This window comes from Enhydra lutris, unplaced genomic scaffold (genome assembly GCF_002288905.1).
Source record: "Enhydra lutris kenyoni isolate GAN:26980312 unplaced genomic scaffold, ASM228890v2 scaffoldscaffold1, whole genome shotgun sequence".
In the NCBI taxonomy this organism is placed as follows: domain Eukaryota; kingdom Metazoa; phylum Chordata; class Mammalia; order Carnivora; family Mustelidae; genus Enhydra; species Enhydra lutris.
In genome coordinates, this window is record NW_019154085.1 from 71,648,289 (window position 1) to 71,663,846 (window position 15,558).

General features: G+C 40.9%; 1 pseudogene; it reads right to left on the reverse strand.

Annotated features, from left to right (window-relative positions):
- Nucleotides 1–9,647: 9,647 nt before the first annotated feature.
- Nucleotides 9,648–10,390, reverse strand: LOC111144027 (annotated as a pseudogene).
- Nucleotides 10,391–15,558: the final 5,168 nt, after the last annotated feature.

The following is a 15,558-nucleotide window of genomic DNA, read 5'->3' on the forward strand; positions in this document are numbered from 1 at the left end:
AGACAACAGGTAACAGTGGCAGTTTCCCGGGGGCAGAGTAAGTGGCCACGTGCACAGCCAAGCGCGGACCCAGTCGCCTCTCTTGGCCGGCTCACCTATGTAGAAAAGGTGTGTGGGTCCGAGGGATAGCTGATGAAACTGCTTCAAATGGAGGTACATTCACTAGCAAATATAATTCAGCTGTCAGGACACTGTCTCACACACATACACACCAAGTAATTCTGTACTCACGGGATCACTGTTAATGACCCAAAAAAACATAATGATTTAAAACAGGTGACTCAGTCTCCACAGGTGTATTCCTTGATTCTTGTGGGCCTTGGCTGATGAGGTGCTCAGCCTACGTCTAGCAACGCCCTCTGCTAACTCTTGCAGTCACCCCTGATTCTAAACACCGTTTTGGCAAGGGGTATATCTACTTACAGAAGAAATGGTCTTATCCCCAGCATCCAGCACAGTGCCAGGCCCGTGGTGGGACAAATGAATCTCTAGGATACTCTGAGTTTGCACATAAAATGTTTGAAGTAGTTTGCCATCATATTTCATGAATAGTGTGGTTGGAATTATTTCACTTTCTTAGCAAAGAAAATCATAATGTGAATAATCAGCTGCACTGAATCCATTCTCAAATTCTGGTCCCAGAGTTTTTGGAGGAGGGGGTGTTCAATTATAAATGGGAATTTGGATCAGAGGCCCAGGTCTGGAGAGTTCCAGACCTCCATGGAGGCCGTACCATCTTAGTCTTCAGTTTAGGACATCTGGGATTGGTTGATGTTTAAAATGGTTTTCAAACGTGGCTGCTCATTGGAATTATCTGGGGAGCTTTAACACTTCTGATGCCTCAGACTTGGGATTCTAACATAATTAGTTTGAGGTACCACTTGGGCATTGGGGTTTTACAATTCTCCCAGATGATTCTAATGTGCAGACAAGTTACCATCCAAAGTAAGAATCTTCTCTTCTGCAGATATGGATACTTAATGTTACTGATGATGAGTCTCTAGTGACTTCATCTCCATTTGTTTTCTTAAGTCCCTGACAAAGGGAAATGTGTGCCAACCTCCACTGTAAGTCAGTTTCTCCTAAACACCGTATTTGGAGGATTGGTGGCAGACATCCCAGAGCCTGCTTTCTTTCCCTCTTTATAATGGACACCTCCCATTTTGTGTTTTGGGTTTTCTCCATCGTCCACCCCATCCCCCCTTCTCCCTACCCTCTACTAACTGTAGAGTGGTGGAACATAGTCCCCCATTCATCCCTCCATCTCACAGGCTGCCAAGAGCATTTGGTTTTTAAGGAGTTTCATACTAACTACTATGAGGGAACTGGTATAGAGCAATGAAACATAGGGAAGGGACCAAGGTTCCAGAATTTCTAACCATCTGGATAGTGGCAGTCTCTTCTATAGCTCATGCCCTTTCCCTCTGAGATGGTGACTGGAAGCTGGGGCCTATCAAACCTTTCCCCTGACTTTCAGTTTCTTTCCCTCTCAGATGAAGAACATCCCAAGATCACCCCCAGCCCCCTCCCCCCCAACCGCTGCAGCAGCCAAGCTGATGGACAGGTGAATCCTGGTCCTAAGTGAGCTGTTTGGCTTGTCTGAGACCCTCCAGCCTATGGGATGGATGCCCACTTTACTGTCTTTATTATGTAAGCCTGGGCACCAACCTCTTTTAAAACATCGCCTCTGTGGAAAAAAATGTGTTTCAAATTGTAAACAACTCACATGCAAATAAACTTTTGGAATCCAACCTCTTTGTAAGTGGGAGACAGCTGACACTTATAATACAGTAAATTTTATTCAAAGGAAAGAACTCATAATATGAATTAACCCATTGTTTCAGCCTTAAGCGATAAATAATACTAGCAATAAAACCAAGGTGCTGGAAAGTTTCAGAAGGTCAACTGGGAGCATAATGTGTGGCATTATTGTGTTCTAGCATAAGCTACAGCTTTCTGTTGAGGTGATTGCCAAGACCCGGGGAGGGTCCTGGACCTCAGAATTAGCGTGAGTTTGGAATACAAGCATCGAGCCCTTACTAAGAAGACAAACACATATTAAATAAATCGAATTTTCACCACAACCCCATGGATTAATCTCTATTATTACCCATAGTTTATAGATGGGTAAACTGAGACACAGAGAGGTGAAATAGCTTTCTTCTAGCATAGAGCTCATGAGTGTCTAACTTATGGTTTCCATTAGGCAACGTGACCATTCAGTCAGCGCACGTCACCATGTGTGGGTCACAAGAGTCAGGTAAAGGAGGCCATCTGAGTCATATGTCATACCTAAAGATGAGGGAAAAAGACAAAAAGAGGACAGACACTGCCTTGGCCTGGGCGCCTGTCTGTGCCAACACTCTCAGAGGGGAAGACTCTTGTGTGGGCACATGTGTGCCTTTGGAAGGGCATACTTGCACATGTGGCATATTTAAATTTAAATGTACTCAAGGATTGGGCTTTGGATGCCTTGATTGTCAGATTTCCACAACACTATTCTCGCTCATGCCTGAGGGCTCTAACAGGGAAGCCCCTAGAGTCCAGACATTCTTATGGTCTTAAAAACAACTGGTTTTGTCTATTTAGGTCTCCATAAAATACAGTCAGCTTGCCTTTTATGACTGTCCATTGTCAGTTTTCAAATTTGCTTTCCTCTTAAAGAAAACTTTTTTTTTTTTTTTTAAGAAAAGATAAAAAACCTCTAACAACTTAACAAGTCTGTTCTGGAAGTATTAGTAATTTTACCCAAAACAAATTGTGAATAAATACTTTATAAGTCTCTTGAATAAAGAATCCCAGTTCTTAATTTTGGGAATAGTTTTTATTATTTGTAAAGATTCAGCTATGCCTCTCCTAGGAATAGGTTGTACATTTCCTTGGCCTCAGGGCAATAGGATAATCACTGGTCCATTAAAATAAGTGTCAATGCACCATAAACTAGTGTAGTTTTTCTTGGAGGGCAAGGAATGAAGTATGAGTGAGATGCACCACAGTGTGAATAAAATATATCAGGGACTAAGGAGTTATGGATTTAAATTTCCACGATCTTAACCCACAGTTCCATAGCGCAACAATCTGTGAAGACAGGAAGCATTTCCATAACTCTGTTGGTGGCAGGCTTGGCCTGAACCAACGTGATGCTGTTTATGGTCCCTGAAAACCCTTTCCCAAGTTTCTATACGTATGCTTTGCCTTAGAAATTTTAATGTGTTTGATTATTGAGCGGTGCCTGGGTCCTGCTGTAGATGTCATAAAATAGTGTATACATAGTATTAATTTTTTTCTTTTAGTAGAAAAATTCTAAATTATGAAAAAATCAGGCTCCAAGGACTTTAGATGCAAGATTATAGAACTTTTTTAAAAAGGAGCATTTGACTGACATATAAATTCAGCAAAACACACCACTTCATCTGCTTTTCAAAATTCATCCATCATTGGGGTGACAGGGTGGCAGTCAAGCGTCCGACTCTTGATTTCAGCTCAGGTCATGATCTCAGGGTCATGAGATTGAGCCCCAGGTGGGGCTGCGCACCGGGTGTGGAGCCTGCTTAAGATTCTCTCTCTCCCTCTCCCTCTATGTCCTCCCTCTCTCTCCCTCTTTACATAAATAAATAAATAAATAAATAAATAAATAAATAAATAAATTTAGTTCGCCGATTTAATTAACAAGTAATTATTGAAATTTAAGACTGAGGATACTAAAACTAGAAACAATCTAATTAAGATGAAGACAAAACATTTAATTGTCACACATGGGACTATGGACACACAAACTCAGTTAAAGACTCGAAAGGACTTTTGCTATCACCCAGCCCACAAAATACATGTTTAAACAACTTTTAAGCCGATCATGCTAGGGCCAAGTTTCCACGGTGCTGGAGCTAAAGTGTAAACATGCTTGAGTACAGACGTGGTGCTTCGTTGCTTTGAAATAGATGCGTAGGAAACATGGATGCGTGTGCCGACCCACAACATGGAAGTGCCAGGGGCTGAAAGGAATGCCGTCTGCTCCAAAGAAAGAAGGAGCGCAAATATACCAAAGTCTACTGGCACGGCTGGAATTCAGAGTATTTATTTCACCATCTAGTTAATAGTGTGTGTGCGTAACTTGTTTAACAGTTCCAACTACATGCGATAAACGCCCATCAGTCCTACCAAATAGGTTATAGATGTGATACCGAGGCTCAGAGAGGTCACGTCATTTGCCCAAGTTGTGTAACTAATAAGCGGCCAAGCCCTCGATTGAACACAATACTGCTCCTGGTTGCTCAGTGTCCGTACACATGGGGGGCAGGAGTCAGTGGGGACTAAGGTGGTGGGGACAGCACAGGACAGTGAAAGAACTCTGGATTTGTAGCCCAGGGAACTGGGTTCAAGTTATGATTTTATCACTAACTCGTTCTGTGATTTTGAGCCTTTGCTGTAACACGTAGATGAGTCATTACTGCTTCTCTGGGTGGCTGTGAAGGCTGCATGTTAGCCACTAGATGGGCACAATTAAACCTCTGAAAACTGTCGATGAAGATCCAGAATGATGGGCATCTTTCCACACACTGTGGGTAGGAGTGTAAACTGGTAAACCTTTGGGAAATAGTTTGGCATTATCTTGTCAAGCTGAATAGGACCGTCTCTCCATGACCCAGAAAATCCACATACACAGAAACCTGTGCATACGTACACCGGCATATATGCATAAGAATGTTTTTTGCAGCATTATTTGTAATAGCTGCAACCTGGAAACAAGCCAAATGTCTACTGACAGGAGAATGAATATATCCGTTGTGGAAGAGTCACACTATGAAACATAAGAAAATAGTGAAAGTGAATGAACTTTAGCTATATGGAAAAAAAACAAAACAAAACCACATGGTTAACTTTTAAATCCACTGTTGAGGGGAAAAAACAATTTTCAGAAGAATACATATAGTGTGATACCATTTTTGTAAAGGACTAAAATAAGCAAATTAAAAAGCATCTTGTTTAGAAATAGAGCCATGTGAGGTCAAATTATTTTTGCGTAATAAGGGGAAGATAAACTCAGAATTCAGATTGTAGTGACCCTTATGGGGGGCAGGGTGTAGCTGGGTGTGTTGGGGATGGTATTCTGAGACGAGCACATCCAGAGCTTTAACATTATGAGTGACTGGTCCTCTACTAGATGCTAGGGTCACAGATGTCAATTATTAAAAATTATTTTTCATAACATACATATTACACATAATCTTTTTGGGAACATCAAAAGTTACGTGGTACCCATTAAAAAGCCCTATAGAGTGTAACTCTAGGTCTTTTGAGGAATTCTACCTCCAGTTCCCCCTGTCCTCAGCATCTTGTCTAAAAGTAGACACCCATAGTAGATGTCCAGAAAGGATTTATCGTAAACTAACAATACCTGGCTAAAAAGAAGTTAAAAAGATATGATACTCATGAAATGCTTTGCAAATGAAGAACGCGATACAAACAATAGGTATGATTAAAAGAGAAAACTTACGGTAATACTGTTTAGTTCCCACTCCCTCAAGACTGAATTGTTTTAATTAATGATCTTGCGAGGAAATGCCTGTCAACACTTCCACTGTAGATGCATAATTCATTGAATCGGTGCCCTCCAACCCACTAGTTTCCGATGGAACACCGAAGTAGGAGTTTATTTCCAACCTGTTTCTGCTCTTTGGTTTTGAGAGTAGAGTGAATGTTTTCTTCAGTCGTGGTTGGGGGTGTTGGTGGTGCAAGGAATACTTGTCAGTCTGAAAATACTGAAACTGACGAGGAAAGAAGAAACATGCACTCTTCTTCAAAAACACTTTTCTACATTCCTACGGGGAAAAACCCAAGGTGGCTGTTAAGGTGATCCGCATTATTTAGAGACAAAGAGGAAAGACCTGAGGATGTGGTATGCTATTTCAAATAGCGTGCTTTTATCGCATGTGTTGGGTACCTAAATTTTGTCATTCACCCACAACGCGAAGTGTGATGAGGAGAGGGCCTTTCATTTTTCCCACTAATGGCCCACTCTCTGTGATGTTATTATTTCCGCTCTCTTTTACTTAAATTTTAAAATGCACCCCCAACTCAATCTCTTTATTTTGGATGATCTCTTGTTCTCGTGCCTCTGGACATCACTCCTTTCTCCAGAATAAAGAGGGAAGACTCAGATGGAAATTCTTTGATTATCAAATAACAATTAGAGTTGTGTGTGTGTGTGTGTGTGTGTGTGTGTGTGCGCCTTTCAACGCCATACTGTATTTTCCTTCCCCCAAACAGAGGCAGCCCTGAAGTGCAGTTAGAAGTCTGTTTACATCACCCAGATATCAAATTGACTTGCTAATGGTAACTCTTCCTTGGTATCCATGGGTTACTGTGTCATGTGATTTGACATCAAGTACAGACAGTGCTGATTAGGAGCGCCCAGCTCTGTCCATCTCCGTGCATCACTGAACCATCTGGTCATTTATTCACTAATAAGCCCCTAATGGCCCAAATATTCACCGGCCTGTCATTGTGACATGGCATAAAATGCCTACATCTTTCAACTCGCTTTGACATGTTGCTTGTTTCACATCAAAACCCGTCATTTACAGGAAAAGAGCTCAGAGGGGTAAAAACTTGACCTAATCTGCAGTGTTAACACAAAGACAGAGGCTTGGTATCTAGTAGCCTGACGGAAAGCATGTAAATGGGCAGGAATTCATTTTGTACATTTTTTTTCCATTCTCATTTTACAACATTCTTTAAGTTTGGTATCGTTCCTAATATGGGATTTTATGTGGGCTCTGTGTCGAAATAGCCACCCTGTGTCTGTTTACATAGTAAAGAGTGCTTTAAAAGGAAAGAGCTTTCTGGAGGCATGGAGCTTGCCTGTTTATATTTAAATGGGGAGGGGGAAAAATAATACAATATGGATCCAAAAAGCCAGTGTCTAGGATTCTCAGAAGACTACGGTTTGTTATTTTAACACCCTTATTCTCCATTCTTCTCCAGCTTAATAGGCTGTTTTTATGCATTATGTCTGGGTATCATAGGAAAGGAGAGATTACCCATGTTTGGAGCGTTTGATATGATCACCAGAGCAATAATGAAAGGTTGTAATCCTTACTTTCAGTCACAGCTAGTAGGAAAGAGAGGTCAAAACTCCTCAAACAGACTGGCATAAGCGGAGTTCAGATAATAAAAATTAGAAGGGGTTATGGAGGGGAAAATGCAGCCTTCTAGTACATTCGGTGCTGTTGAAATCTTGGTCCTTAAGTGGAATGAAAACATCTTGTAAGTGAGGTTCACTAGCTGATTTTAGGTTGTTCATATTTTACCGACGTTATTGAAATGGACTTTTTTCTCAAAAATCTCCCTATCTCTTGTGTCTCCTTTTACTACCTTGTTTTTTTAAAGAAATAAGTTTCTAAAAATCACATGTTGGCATAACTTAGGTGTAGAGCATCAGTTTCCCATTGTCTTCCTTCACCCTTCACTGAGGCCCTATACCCCAGCTGTCCCCCACATCAGTAGGCTGAGAGAACATAGCACCATTCTGAAGATTTCTCCTGGCCCATACCCAAGGAAACCAAGCAAAGGGGGGGCTGGCGGTGGTGTAGAAGGCTGATTGAAAGCTTTCCAACTTGGCACAAGTTGGTGGCCTGGGCACACTGGTTTATTTGTGGCTGGCTGGCTCTCTTTGCGGGCACAGCAGAACCTGGATATGACGCAGTTGGTCCCCAAAAACCCATCTGAAGGTCGGCTCACACACCTGTTGGCCCCAACTGACCTAGAGTTGAGCCCAAACCAGCAACCCTTTGTTCCTCTTTGCTTCCCACAGGAGGAAGCGAGAACCAGAGTTTCCTCTGAAGGATGACAAGTGAAACTAACCAATGAGCCTTCCAAGTGCTCTCTCCATTCTAGTTTTCTGATTTATGGATGTAGACCTTTTTAAAAAGAGCAGCTTTCAGTGCTGATTTGAAAATAACCCCAATGCCCCTGCTGCCTCAGCAGCAGCTCTCCAAAATTAAATTTTCTTGGCCCCTCTATTTAGAAAAAGTCGGTGATATTCGTCATTAACTTCTTCATCCTCTTGTGACCACTTGTTCTCCATTTGTAGCTTTATGATAGTTTCAACACAGATGATGCTTGGTCTTTATATCACTCTACAACACTACAGCAAAGCCTCTACACTCAGAACCCACATTTCTAAACTGGAGGGAAACTCAAAATTCCCCTTTTTCTTTTGGGATCTAATATTCCTGATTTCCTGGGATACTCCTCACTTCAAATATTCCTTCCTGTCATGCCCTTAATCAGCCTTGCGTGAAACCAACCTCAAGACTTAGTGCTTTGTTCAGACAACTCACATTTATTTGTTTACCCATTCAGCTGACAGACATGAATTGAGCGTCCAGCATTTTTCTAGACACTGAGGATACGAAGATGACTAACATGATACTCCAACCCTTTAAGGAACTTACAATGTAGTAGTTTTTTCAGAATATGGGATTTGGGTGGAGGTGGGCAGACATCAATAAATGAGGGTATTGGGGAAGACAAAGTTGGGAATTTCCAAGGCTTTGTTGTGCAGAAACAAGTAACAACAAAACAGTAAAAGAAGAGAGAACAGTTGGAGGTAGTACGGGAGTGTAGGGGAGGGTAGAATATCTATGTGCTCTTGAACCTTCGTCCTCTTGTACACAAGGACCCACGTATCCCACTTAGTCACCTCCCTACTTTCTCTCCCTCCTGTTCATACCCTTCCCTCTCAGCACCAGTAAGGGAAAAGTGTCTTCAAAACAGAAAAGTATTCTAGCATGGAATGTAAAGAGAAGGAAGGAGGGAGGGAGGGAGAAAATAAGGGGGAGGGGAGGGGAAGAAGGAGGACAATAACAGCAGAGAGATAAGGAGGGAGGGAAACTCTTGGAGGAGTGCCAAGTCGTCTGAACCTCAAAGCCTCTGAATTAAATATCCGAAAGTCCCTTACCTTACAATAATAAGCAGTGGTTTTTCCTAGTAGGTGCTCCTTGGCCAGCCCTATGCTGGGTTCACCAGGATAGGGGGAAGGCCTCGCATAGGAGATAAGCTCCTCCCTTCTCTGTCTCATCATAAACACACCTTTTCACCTCTCCTCAGTCCTTTCTAATATCTATTCATTTACCTTTCCCTTGATCTCCCATCCATATTTTCCTCTGTGATGTGACCTCTATGCTTCTCTGAAGAGTTGGGGAGGGGTGGGATGGGTGCCATCAGGAGTGGTTATGTCCTTGGCTCTCTTCTTCCAGCCAGGGGGAAGGATTAGAGTCATTCATCAGTGGGATTCCAAGATGCTCATAAGATTGCTGTGGTTACAAAAATGATTACTAGAATGCACTATTTTGTTTGTTATTCCTGATACATAAGGTAATAAGTGACTAGGAGTTGGGAGACCTATTTTGTTCATCACTCAAACTGTGAGTGGCTGGTCATTGTCCTCCCATAGGACTGCCTGGGTGCTTGGAGAACCACTAATAGAGCATTCTTGTGAAAACTTTTACATTTCAGAAAACTTACAGAAAACAGAAACTGAAATCATGGGCACACACAATAAGGTTATATAGGTGAACAAAAAAAATCCAGTTTTCCTTTTTTACTCTGGTAAATATATAATATAAAATTTACCATTTTTTTTCCTAGGCAAAGAACTTTATTAATCTTGTTTCAAACTTTATTCCCAGGCTTCTTCAGCTTAATTAGCTGCAAAGAATGAATTGTGTATAAGCAAAAACTGAAAAGAGCTGCAGTGTCCAAGGGGCTTGGGCTTAAAAATATTAGAGATCTAGATTTTATCAGATCCATGAACAAAATTTTAAAAAGCAGTCATAATATAAAATAGCAGCTCCCAGTAACTTCTTCACGTTTTATCTTCTCCAGAAGTTGACTCAATTCAGTTTGCTTCATTCTTGGAAGCTTCATCAAAATTCTCCACAAGATCTGGAACTTCATCATCATCATCCTCTCCGGTAGCAAGTGGTGCTTTTCCATCCACAGATTGTGTGGGCAGAGCTTCAGCCAGTCTTCTTAAACTAGTCAGACTTACTGCACCAAGTTGGTTTAAGATACCGGGTAGCATTTCTGTCAGCTGCTTTGTCTCAGCATGGCCTGTAATGGTGAAAGTGTTCGCTGCCAGCGATGCCTGAACTTTGGGGTTGTTAAAGTGGATCACTGTTCCTTGGTTTGTGAACATATTCACTTCTTCAATACCAGAGATATTGTTTACCCCTAACTTCTTTAAGGAGAACTGAAGTTTTTTATCATCTGCTGTAGCTGTTCTATGAACCACCTTCTTCTTTCGGCGAGCAGTTCCTTTCCCACCAATGCGCACTTGTGCTTGCAGTTTGGCGAGTTTCTCCTGGTTCATGATAGTTTCTTTCATCTTGTTCGAGCGGAAATGGGACCGCACGGGGGACTAGGGTTGGCGCTCACGGGGTCTTGGGCGGACCAGCTGAGATTAGGTGCACACACGCGGGGACACAAGATGGCCAAAATTTACCATTTTTAAGTGTATAACTCAGCGGCATTAATTATAATCACAGTGTTGTGCTGCCATCATTGCTATCTATTTCTAGAAGCTTTCATCACCTTAAACAGAAACTCTGTATCCATTAAGTAATATCTCCCCATTATTCCCTGTCCTTAATACCTGATAACCTCTAATCTACTTTTTGGCTCTATAAATTTGCGCATTCTTAGTGTTTTGTGTAAGTGGAATTCTACAACATTCATCCTTTTGCATCTGGTTTATTTTGCTCAGTGTAATGTTTTTTTTTTTAAGATTTTATTTATTTATTTGACAGAGAGAGAGATCATAAGTAGGCAGAGAGGCAGGCAGAGAGAGAGGAGGAAGCAGGCTCCCTGCTGAGCAGAGAGCCTGATGCTGGCCTCGATCCCAGGACCCTGGGACCATGACCTGAGCCAAAGGCAGAGGCTTTAACCCACTGAGCCACCCAGGCGCCCCAGTGTAATGTTTTCAAGATCCACCTATGTTGGGCACCTTGATGACTCAGTGGGTTAAGCCTCTGCCTTCAGCTCAGGTCATGATCTCAGGGTCCTGGGATCGAGCTCCACATCGGGCTCTCTGCTCAGCGGGGAGCCTACTCGTGCCCCCCGCCCCCCGCCGCCTGCCTCTCTGTCTGCTTGTGATCTCTGTCTGTCAAATAAATAAAATCTTAAAAAAAAAAAAGATCCACCTATGTTGTAGTGTATTTCAGAACTTCATTCATTTTTTGTGGCCTAATAATATTCCATTACTTGTATACTTCACATTTTGTTTACTGATTGATTTGCTGATGGACACTTGGATTATGTCTACCCAATTTCTTTGATTTTGTTTAAAAGATTTTCAAATGATGTTATTCGAAACTGGGGTTTGGGGGAAGAGAGACATCACCTAATTAGAAAGACAATAGAGGATACAAAAACTTGAGTCCAAGTGTTAGACTTGGGTTCAAATCCTGTGACCTTCCTACCAAATGCTCAATTTTACACTTACCTTGGGTAAGTCAACATCACCTCTCTGCACGTTAATTTCTTCATTTTAAAAATAGGAATCATAATACCTATCCACTGAGTTCTTGTGAGACTGAAACACAATGACGTAAAGCACTTTGTACATTTTTGGCATATAGTTAGCAGTCAATAAATAGAAGCCATTTTTCTTCCTTGAATGATATATGAAAAGCAAGCATCTCTCACAGTGTTAGAGGAGGTAGTTAAAGAACAATAAAGGAGAGCCTCAGGGATTAAAAGTTTGGGAACTATTGAGTCTTAGTGGTCTCTAAGGTTATTTCTAAGCTCTAAAGTTCAATAATTTGGTTAAATTTTCAGCTTGCCTCCAGTGACCTAGATGAAAGAAATAAAATGCATTAAAAAATCAGAGAGGCAAGTTCTATTGCATCATTGACTCATGGAACTGCCTTTAGCATATGATTTAGAGGCAGTGAACAAGCAGACTGCCTTAAGAGAAACATCATTAAAACAAGTTTGTGATTGCCCATCTATTTGTGTGGTACCTACCAAAGCCCTGTTTGTAGATCCATTCATTCACTCTGTGCTAATTATCAAAAGTTAGCTCAAAGTCTCTTTTCCAAAGGAAGCTTCCTTTGGGTGAGAAACATGAAAAGTTAAGGAATCATGCAAAGCAAAGTATTATGAAAATCAAATGAGTAGAAAAGAAAATAATTCTTCTAGGATATAAGAGAAAGACTGGTTTACTGGAAAAAGATTTGTGAAGCAAGCCAGACTTCATGAGTACCTTGAAAATAGGATAGGATTTGGAAAGACAGAGATGACAGTATGGATATTCAAAATGGAGCTAGGATGAAAAAATGCATAAAATAGAAATGAACAGAAATATATTTAAAGGACTGTAAAGAGTAAGACATCACAACAGTTAAGAGGATGGAATTTGAAATTTGCCTAATATCCATTAAAAATATTTATTGACCATGTGGGTCAGGTCCAGTTAAGCACTGGAGAGTAGAAACAGTCCTTACATTCATAGAATTTACAGTCTATGTCTATTGGCATAGACAGATCTACATACAACTGTATCTCTACCAATTAAAAGCTATTTGAACATGAACAAGTCACTTAATTTTTGCTGATTCTTAGATTCCTCATCCACAAAATGAGGATGGTAATAGCTCTACGAGGTTGTTGTGAGGATTAAATGAGATGATGAATTTGAAGCACTTAACATAGTGTGTAACATACAGTAAACCCTCACTAAATGTTAGCTACTCTTGTTTGGTGTGATGATGGTGGTGGTAATCATAACAGGACCGCTTGGAGAGACGGGGAGAGATTGTGTTGGCAATAGTGGAGACTGAGGTTGTAAATGGAACTTTGGCCAAATCCATGAAGTCTCTTTAATATCTGGCCAAAGACTTTGGATTTTAGCTTTAGACAATGGACAACCATTGAGGGTTTTTGAGCAAGGAAGTGAAACAGCAACACTAAACAGATTTGGATTGGGGGCATGGAAAAAGAACAAATCTAAATGAGTCTGTTAGGATATTATAGGAAACAAAGCTGCAATGGACAAGGGAAGTGAAAATGGAAATTGATAAAACTCTAAGTTTTCCAAGTTTAGTTAACTGAAAATTGATGCTGGCATGATGGGCTCAAGCAGGAGAGTAACAAGTTTTTACAAATTGTTGAATTTGAAGAAATCCAAAAAGATTCCATTGGAAACAGTCATCAGATAATTGACTCTATGGATTTGAGGTTTGGAAGAACTTAAGAACTAGAAATAAAGTTTTGTGCATCATTTAAATAGAGATGATAGCCAAAGGGATGACTTCTCCAAAACAGTATATATGGGTAAATGACTGAAATCTAATAAAACCTTGGGAAAGATCTGCCGTGAAGCATAGGATGAGAAAGAACTAGCATATATCTGGTCAGTGTAGGAAGAAAATCACCATCACAGAGGTCAAGGGAAGAGAAATTTGGGGGAAGGTAGAAATGGGCACTTCTACCATCTCCCTCTATTAGAGTTCAGTGAAATGGAGGCAAGTCCATCTGAAGTCAAGTTCAGAGGCTGCTTGCTATGCCTGGTTGTGGCCACTTGTAGGGTCTCCTCATGTTAATGGTACCTTAATGAGAAAAAGCAAATATGAATAAAGTAAAGCATCACTAGGAATGGAGCAGCCTGTGATGATCTAGACAGCCCCACCTTCTTTGAAGGTCTGGGAAAGAGTTTGAGAGTGTTTTGTGCAGAGAATAAAGGATAAGATCAAAGAAAGACTGACGGGTTATAAATAGAAGTGGATTATATCAAAATATGAACTTAAAATTTTCTTAAGTATTTTGTATCGGTTGTTTTTGCCACCATTGTGGTTGTGGCCAGGGAAATAACTACCTTCAAGAATCTACATTGTTTACCCTGTACCACGTGGCAGTCAGTGCTGTGTGAAAGGAAAACCATAGCTGGAAATAATAGAGCTTTTGTGAATTAGCTTGGCTTAAGAGCAGCAGGGGAGTGTGCTGTCTGGATTGCTCCCTCTACCTCTTGCTGTGACAGAGAAAGTCAAGTTTACCAAAGCAAATTAGCTTAGGATAGTGGTTCTCAAACTTGAGTGGGCATCCGAAACACCTGGAGTGCTTCTTAAAACACAGATTGCTAAGTCCCACCCACCAGAGTTTCTTACATAGTAAGGGTGAGGTAAGGCCCAAGAATCTGCATTCCTAACATGGTACAAGGCAATGCTGCTGCTGCTGGGCCCTGGCATCACACTTTGAGAAGAACTGGCTTAGGTAGAAGAAGGAGATAACATTTAGGGCTGCAAAAAAAGTCAGGGAAAATGAAAAATAAGAAAAAGCAACTCATTGGCTTTAATAATTGTCTGTTTGTAACTTTTGACATGGAACTTACTAGGGTTATGAAAATTACAAAGAGCTTCCAGTACAGAGGGGGTGAAGAAATAAGGAGTAACACATATATACTATTGTTCAGTAAATCAATTTCACATTGGGTACATGTGAAATTTTAAAAAATGTTATCTATGGAACCAAACTTGAAAATGTCATTTATTCACTCATGTGTTTGTTCAACTTATTCATTTATTTAGTACTGAATACGTGCTAGGCCCTGTGTTAGAATCTGAGTGTTTACAATAAACATTGTCCCTGACATTTCACTGAACTTACAGTTAGAGGGAATTTAGAAAAAAAAAAAAAAAAAAGCAAATAAGCATAAGTACCTACATGAGAAGTACAGACTTTGGGGAGCTCATATAATGAACATCCAAATAGTAAGATTTAGGGAAGCTTCCTACAGTAAGTAATAATTACACGGAGCATTGAAGATATGTGGGATTATCCAGTAGAAAGTCGGGAAGGGGGGTTGGCCTGGGGAAGAGGGCAGAGGAAACATGTGCAATCACCCAGAGGCAAGATGAGGATGCCAAATTTAAGAGGCCCAAGGAGCCATCTTTAACCAAGATGGTTAGAGTACATGGGCATAAGGCCTGAATAAGGCTGGGGGTGAGGGTAAATCATGTAGAGCATCAGAGACCATGCCAAAAATCTCAGACTTCATATGAAGAGCAACTGAGAGCCATTACAAGTTAAAAAAACAAGAAACAAAAAACCCCTAAAACCCCCACCAGTGTTTTGAAGATACAATTCACATGCCATACAATTCACCTACTCAGAGTGTATACTTAATGGTTTTTAGTATATTCCATGTTGTCCAGCTACCAACACAATCAATTTTAGGATATTTTCATCTTGCTCAAAAGAAACCCTATACCCACTAGTAGTCACTACTCATTTCCCTCCAACCCTCCTAGTTATAGGCAGCTACTAGTCCATGTTCTGCCTCTATAAATAAAATCCCACAACATGTGGTCTTTTACTGAGATGCTTTAAGCCAGGCAGAGGCACCCTCAGATTGGCTGTATAGAAAAATCAATCCAGGTGAGATGTGTAGCCTGGATTAGATGTGGGGAGAGGGTGCTGAGCCTAAAGAGATGCACTGGTGAGTTGCAGAAGGGCTCAGATGAGAGAGTCTGGTAACCTGGACCAGGGCGGTGGTTG